Here is a 7,772-nt window from a genome sequence, read left to right as displayed (position 1 = left end):
TACTGTGGTTCGAGTCCCAGACTCGGTGGCTTAAACTCACGCCGGGCACGTGTGCGTGTGTGCCCAAGATCCCGAGAGGAGAATGGAGGGGAAGGGATTGCGGTGTGACCATCCCCCCTGGGAGGTGAGTTCTCGCTTTCTGTCTCTCTGCCTCTCTCTGTCTGGCAAGGACACATGCCCTATGGCAAAAAAAAATAAGATTGTATATGCCCTGTGGTTCTGGCTATGCACAATGCACTCGGAATCAAAGAGAAAGTGAGCAGATATGCACAGTATGTCAGGTGTAGGAGACAGTGTAGGAGACGGCTGACGTACTCCCTCACAGTCCTGCCCCACAAGTCTGGGGTCCACTCTGAGACCACTACGCCCTGCAGTCCTCACCCCTCAAACTCTCTCGTCCTTCCCCTCATTCTCAGCTGGCAACTTCACCCTTCACCGAGAAAGCAAGAGGCGAACCCAGTCATGCCCTCGCCTCCCACCTCCCCACGCCTCGCTCCTGCCTTCCCTCAGGACAGGGGAGGACGGTCTCTGTTTTTTTCCTAAGCCAGTTCCCACCCCTGGATCTCTCCCCACCTCCTCCCCTGCCCTCCTCCTCTCTCCTGCCTCCTGCATGCGCCTCTATCTCTATCTCCCATTCGCCTTTTTTTTTTTCAGTTTTGAAAAAATTTTTTATTTATGGGGCTGGCAAGTGGCGTGGTAGTTAAGGCACTGGACTCCCACATGGCTGACTGCAGTTTGAGTCCTGGACCCAGCAATTTACTTTCTCACTTTCCCTCTCTCTGGTCAAATTAAAATAATAATAAATAAAAGCAAACAAATAAGTATTTAAAAGTATTTTATTTGTTATTACTATTTTTAAAAGTTTGCTATAGGGCACGTGTACTCACCAAAAAGAGATGAGAGAGAGAGTGCGAAAGTGAGAAAGCAAGCTACTAGGTCTAGAACTCGAACTGCAGTTGGCCATATGAGAACCCAGTGCCTTAACCGCCACACCAGCTGCTGGCCCCTTTTGTAAAGTCTCTATTTACAGAGCTGACAGGTGGTGTGGTGGTTAAGGGTGCTGGATTCCCACATGGTGGACTGCGATTTGAGTCCTGGGCCTGGAAGCTTTGCTCTCTCACTTTCCTTCTCTCTGTCTCCCTCGTTCTCACTCACTCTATCTCTCCTTGGTCAAATTGAAAGAAAGAGAAAAAGAAAGAAAGAAAAAAAGAAAGAGAGAGAGAGAGAAAGAGAGAAAGGGAGAAAGAGAGAGAAAGAAAGAGAAAGAAAGAGAGAAAGAGAGAAAGAAAAAGAAAGAAAGAAAGAAAGAAAGAAAGAAAGAAAGAAAGAAAGAAAGAAAAAGAAAGAGTCAGTCTTTAAAAAAAAAAAAAGAAAGAATTATTTTATTTGGGACCAGCAGTTGTTGTAATGGCTATGTCTATGTCGCTAGGCTCCCATGTAACATGTCAACCATGGTTCGAGTCCTGGATGTGGTGACTTAAACTCATGCCGGGTACATGTGTGTGTGTTCCCAGGATCTTGAGAGGAGAATGGAGGAAAGGGGATTGTGGTGTGGCCATCCCCACTGCGGGGTGATTTCTCACTTTTTGCCTTCTCTTTGTCTTTCTGGTGAGTGCACACATCCTATAGCAAAAACCTCTCAAAAAAAAAAAAAAAGAATTATTTTATTTAACTTTATTTATTGATTTATTCATTTATTTATTTTAACTTGACCAGAGAGGGACAGAGTGAGAGAGAGAGGGGAAAAGTGAGAAACCAAGCCGCCAGGTCTGGGATTTGAACCATGGTCGGCCATGTAGGAGTCCAGCACCCCTAACCACCATGCCACCTGATGGCCCCAAATAAAGGAATTCTTAAAAAAAGTTTCTATTTATTTTATTCACAATAGAGAACACACACGTGTATGTGTGTGTGTGAGAGAGAGAGAGATCCTTGACAGAATTTTATCATCGTGCTATCTCCCTTCCGCAGCCCTCCAGCCATCAGGGTCCGGGGTGCTCAGCCCTAGGCTGATCTGGGGATCCAAACCCACATTGGCCTGTGGCTTCCAGCACAGCAGTTAATTTCCTACCAACTGTACCAGAAGGCTGGACCCTATTCATTCTCAAATCTACTACCTGTGGCCTCTGTCCCCATCACCTCTGCTCCATCAAGGCCCCGGTAGCCTCCATGTTGCCCTATACAGAGAGCACTTCTCTGCTCTCCTCTCCCTCCAGCTTTTCTGCAGCTTGACTGCCTCGCCCGCCTCCTCCCTCCCTATTCTACTGCTCTGGCTCACCAACACCTCCTACCTGCTGTCCACTCTCTGTCATTTGTGGCTGGGTGGCTTCTCTAGCCCACTTTCTAGAATCAGGAATTTTTTTCTTTCTCCCACCCCATAAAAATAGTTGGGACCAGCAAATGGCATAATGGTTATGTCACTAGACTCCCACATAGTCAACCATAGTTCAGTTTCCAGACCTGGTGGCTTAAAACTCATGCCAGGCACATGTGCATGCATGTGTGCCCAAAACTCCAAGAGGAGAATGGAGGAGAATGGATTATGGCATGGCCATTCCCTCTCAGGGGTGATTTCTAACTTTCTGTCTCTCTGTCTCTCTGACAAGTGCCTGCGTCCTATAGTAAAAATGTCTCTCTAAAACAAACAAACAAAACAACCAAGTCTTTTTTTTTTTTTAAGTTTATTTCTTTCTCCCTTGAGGGAGTGAGAGAAAGGGAGGCATCCTCATCCCCATCAGGGTCTTCATGCTGCAATCCTGGTTCTTGACCAGCAATCCTGGTTCTCTTCTCGGAATATGCTCTCTCCTGTGTGACCTCAGATGGTCCTGTGGATTTAATAGTCATTTAAATACAGATGTTTCATTGTGGCTCCAGATTCAGCAGCTACCCTGGGCCCCACACTCACACATCAATCGCCTGTTTGAGTTCCTTACTTAGATGTCTCCGTGGACATCAAACTGAATGTGTCCAAAAATAATTCGTTTCCTGGGGCCAGCAAGTGGCTTGGTGGTTAAGGGTGCTAGACTCCCACATGGCTGACTGCGGTTCGAGTCCTGGACCTGGTGCCTTTCTCTCTCTCTCTCTCTGCCTCTCTGGTCAAATTGAAATAAATGAATGAATGAATAAATAAAGTTAAATAAAATAATTTTTTAAAAAAAGAATTTGTTTCCTTTCCAAACCTGGCCTCTTCACCTGCCCACCTCTAAGTCTGTCTTTCCTGCCTTGTTCAATGGCGTCATCATTCATCCTGTAACAAAGTCAGAAATTGAGGAGCTGAACTGGACTTTGTTTCTCTGATCCCTCACTTTTTTTTTTTTTTTTGAGAGAGATTTTTGCTATAGGGTGCATGTGCTCTCTGGAGATACAGAGAAAGAGAGAAAGAGAGAAATCATCCCCTAGGGGGATGGTCACACCACAATCCCTTCTTCTCTATTCTCCTCTTGGGATTTTGGGCACGAGTTCAACATGCACCCAGTGTGAATTTAAGCCACCGGGTCTAGGACTCAAACTACAGGCAACTATGTGGGCATTCTGCGATATAACCATTATGACACCTGATGGTCCTGATCCATTATTTCTAACCAAGGGTACTGGACTCTTCAAAGATTTCACGAACAGAACAAGTTTTAAGACTATCCTTGGGACCAGTAGATGGCGTAATGGTTACATCGCTGGATTCCCACATGGCAAACCCCAGTTAGAATACTGGATGGGGAGGGAAACCACCAGTTGGCGTAATGGCTATGTTGCTGGACTCCCACGTAGTCAACTGCGGTTCGGGTCCCGGACCTGTTGGCTTAAACTCAGGCTGGGTGCATGTGCGTGCATGCTCAAGATCCCAAGGGGAGAATGGAGGAGAAGGGATTGCGGGGTGGCTATCCTCACTTTCTGTCTCTATCTTTCTGGCTAGCTCATGCACCCTGTAGCAAAAACCTCTCAAAACAAACAAACAAAAAACCACTCTCTGAAAAAAAGAAAGACTATCCTCTTTTTACTGTCTCCATTGCTTCCACCCTCATTCAAATCACCATGTTCTCTCAGGGACTGGTTCAATACCCCTTCTCCCTCCACCACCCAACACGTTCCAGCCGTTCACCCTGCTCTGCTGTTTCCTCCTATGCCTGCAATTCTCTTCCCCTGGCTCTTTGAATGTATCAATTTGAATACCACCTCCTCAGAGAGGCCTCCATGACTATCCTATTTAAAGTAGGTTTCCCTATCAGTTCCTCTAATGTTCTCCTCAGCTAGATGTTTATTCAGTGAAATAAATCCCTTGCTTTAGTTTTAAAAAGTTACTTCTTTTTGGAAGCCTTCCCGGAGTTAGTCTCCTTGCAGTTTCCATCATGTTGATCAATTCAGCAGCTTGAATGAGAGAAATCAAACTGTTTCTCCACTCGGGTAATAGGCACCTTCAAGTTTTACAATCTGTTATATAATGCTTCCATCATTTGCTGTGTCATTCTTTCTTGAGGAGAGCTGTGTACAGCACACACTGGGGGCTTGAGTGGGGCAGTTTACATCCCCAGAGGGCAGTACCACAACTTCTGGTGCTGGGTGGCCCTGGGTGGCCCTGGGTTTAAATCAGTCCCAGTTGTGCCATTCCCAGTCTTATGACTTTGGTCATGCATTCCAGTTACCTGCTGCTATGTAACAAACGATCCCAAAACTTAATGGCTTAAAACAATAATATTTATTTTTGGAGTTTGGGCAGAGTGAGTGAGAAAGCTTATTTCTGCACTGCTTCTCAGCTGGGGTGGCTCTGAGGCTGGGGCCCGAATTACCTAAGGCTCACTCTGTCATGTGGCAGGCGGTTGGAGGGGACCAGAGCTGGAGTTGCTGCTTGGAACACCTTCACGTGGCCTCTCTGTGAGGCCTGGATCCTAAGGCAAATGGCCTGAAAGGGAGAGAGAGAGAGAAGAAAGTGGACAGAAGCCTTACTACATTTTGTGACCTAACCTGGGAGAGTGTCACTTCTGCTGTACTGTACTGTTGGTTGAGAAGGACACAACGATGTACTCATTAGCAAACCAGACCCTGCTGCTCAGCTGGAGGAATGTTGGTGCCACGTTGTAAGAAGAGCTATAGGGAAGAGGTGTGTATTGGAGTGCTGTCTTTGGAAAATGTGATCAGCCACAAAAACTATCCTTTTTAAAAAATAAACTATTTTCTTCTCTTATGAGTGTGAAAGAGAGGGAGAGAGAGGTGCACCACAACAGGGTCCCTATGCTATGATCCACCCTTGACCCAGCCAGCCCTGGGTCATAGGCACATGCTAGCCCTCGGGAGGTCTAGATACGAATCTGAACCTTCCCATGTGGGTTGGCCTTGTGGCTCATTGCCTCACAGCTGCGCCCCCTTCCAGCCCCTTACGAGAAGAATCTTAAGCTTTCTGAGATGCTTCACTGGAGTGCCAAGCACAGAGCCTGGCATATGACAAATCTCTGTGGTCAGCTAGCGACCAGGCTTCCTAGCAGCTGAGGACGGCCTCCCTGACTGCATGTGGCCAGTTCTGCACCTCCCACCGGGTCTCACCTCTTTTAGTAACCCTTGACTGAACCAATCCTGAGTCCAAAGGTTTACCTTTCAGCCCCAGCTGACCCTGGGTCTCTCCCACCAGGGCCTTGCTGTTCCTGAGGCTGCCTTAGGGTATGATGTGAAGTCTTGGGTCCTCAAATTCAAAGACCCTCAGAGCAGGAAGGGCTCTCAGCCCCTTGCTTGGCCAGGAGTGTGGGGGCCCAGAGAAGATGGGTAGGACAGCCAGGACTCAGGTCTGTTCCAAGTGCGGGCTGCAAGTCGCTCCACTCTCGGGACTGCCGGTGTGGCTGAGCCAGCTGCCGTGTCCCTGCATAGACCCACCATCTCCAAGTCCACACTCTGCGCAGAAGAAAGTGAGGCACAGACAGGGGAGCCATTTCTTTCTTTCTTTTTTTAGAATTCTTTATTTCATGTTATTTATTATTATTTTAAAATTTGCACGTGCACTCACCAGAGAGAGACAAACAGAGAGAGGGAGAAAAAGTGAGAAAGCAACAGGGGCTTGAACCACAGTTGGCCATGTGGGAGTTCAGCTCCCCTAACCACCAGGCCACCTGCCAGCCCCTGTGGAGAGCAATTTTGAAGAGCTGCTCAGCCTCTCTCCGTGTTGGGTTGGAATCAGCCTGTAAGAACTGGACCATCAGACGGCAGAACCCTGTTTCCTCAGACCAGACCATGTAGGGACCCTGGGTCCAGAAAGTGGGAAGGCCTGCCATGGTCCCTCATCACAGCCCACATCGCTGTCCAGCCCCTTTGCCCCCATACACCCTGTTTGTGATGAATCTTTGCCTTTTTTTTTTTGTTTTTTTTTGGTCATAGACACCTGCGCTATCCAGAGAGGAGAGAGACAGAGAGATTCAGAGAGAGAGAAAGTGAGAGAACTCATCCCCCAGGAGAGACGGCCACCCCACAATCCCTTCTCTTTCCTTCTCCCCTTGGGATTTTGGGCGCGCACGCGCACACGTACCAGGCATGATTTACAAGGCTCACGTCTGAGACTGGAGCCACCGCGGGCCATGTGAGAGTCCAACATCTTAACGACTACGCCACCTGCCGGCGGTGATGAGTCCTCTGTGGCCCATCTCCCGGATGCATGTACTCTGTGGGTCAGAAACAAGCTCTCCAGTGTCCCGCAGTGTCTTACCTGGCACCTGTGCGAGCAGGGGCTGGGTCAGTGAGGGTGTGTGCGGAGCGGGGGCTGGTGCCTTGGGGGTGGGGGGATTATCCACCTGGAACTGAGAGAGTCACTGCTCAAGTGAGAGGGGACACCCCAGGGGTGGGTGTCTTCGCTGCGTGTGTGTGTGGAGGGGGGGGAGACGAAGAAGTGGACCTGGTGCCAACTGGTTGTCAAGGGCAGGCTTTGAAGAGGTGAAGAAAGAGGATGGGAAAAGAAAGACAGGAGAGAGGAGAAAAAGGAGGAGGACGCAAAGGAGAGGGAGAGCGAGTACTGGAGGAAGCAGAGGCGGCAGAGGGGTAAGCAGCCCTGCCCTCGGGGCAGCCAGAGAGGCAGCCTCTGCCCTGCTCAGGTGGGTCAGGGGTGGGGCCGCAGCGGGGCGCGGGGGCGGGGAAGGTGTGACAGACAGCGGGATGTCGACTCGCCTGGAGCCAGGCGGACAGCCCGGGAAGGAAAGAAACACGCCCACCGGCGCCGGGGCTCCGGAGCTGCTCCTCCTGGAGACGTGGGGCTCGGAGCAAACGTCCCCAGCTAGTGCCAGCCCCCACTGGAGCCAAAACCCACTCCTAAAGCATTCGCTGGTGTGACATCTCATAACGGGTCGCCTCCATGTTAGCTGTGTAGCGCCTGCCACCGAGGTGGGAGGGGACGGGAGTATGCCCGGGACCACAGCGGGTCGCGGTGTGCGGAGCCTGGCAGACACCCGGCTCCACAGTCCCTTCCCCAGTGGGAGGGGAACGAGGCAGAAGCGGCCCGAGCACGCCCAGGACGTGTGAGGTTTGGGTTAATCGCGTGTCCCCTCCCGCCCCGGCTTCAGTGTACGCGTCTGGAAGATGGGATCATCGGTCTTGCTTTGCAAGGTTAGGGGGGCGGAGTTCGCGCACGCTCCGCGCAGGGCTAGGGGCGAGGTGCCGGGGTGTGCATGGATACTGCCTCCTGCGTTCTGAGGTCCGTCCGGCCTCTGCCCGGGAATCCCCGCGGTGGCCGCTCGCGCGGACCCTGCTGGGACACTGGGCGCCGGGGTGCCGTGGCGGGGTGCGCTCCCCCGGCCAGAGGAAGAGGG

The 7,772-nt window shown here is 50.5% G+C and overlaps 1 long non-coding RNA gene across 2 annotated transcripts; it reads right to left on the bottom strand.

Moving 5' to 3' along the window:
• Positions 1–2,724: 2,724 nt before the first annotated feature.
• On the bottom strand, positions 2,725–7,041 carry LOC102487622 (uncharacterized). 2 transcript variants are annotated; one of them, XR_333920.3, is made up of 3 exons: positions 6,503–7,041; positions 4,782–4,894; positions 2,725–2,825 (listed from the first exon to the last, which is right to left on the bottom strand). It is a non-coding gene; the product is annotated as an uncharacterized LOC102487622 (long non-coding RNA). The 2 variants fall into 2 exon arrangements; XR_001370055.2 differs by lacking the exon at positions 6,503–7,041 and adding an exon at positions 5,581–5,682.
• Between the last annotated feature and the right edge of the window lie 731 nt (positions 7,042–7,772).

This window comes from Tupaia chinensis, unplaced genomic scaffold (genome assembly GCF_000334495.1).
Source record: "Tupaia chinensis unplaced genomic scaffold, TupChi_1.0 Scaffold000115_1, whole genome shotgun sequence".
In the NCBI taxonomy this organism is placed as follows: Eukaryota; Metazoa; Chordata; class Mammalia; order Scandentia; family Tupaiidae; genus Tupaia; species Tupaia belangeri.
This window is presented reverse-complemented; position numbering and strand designations above follow the sequence as displayed.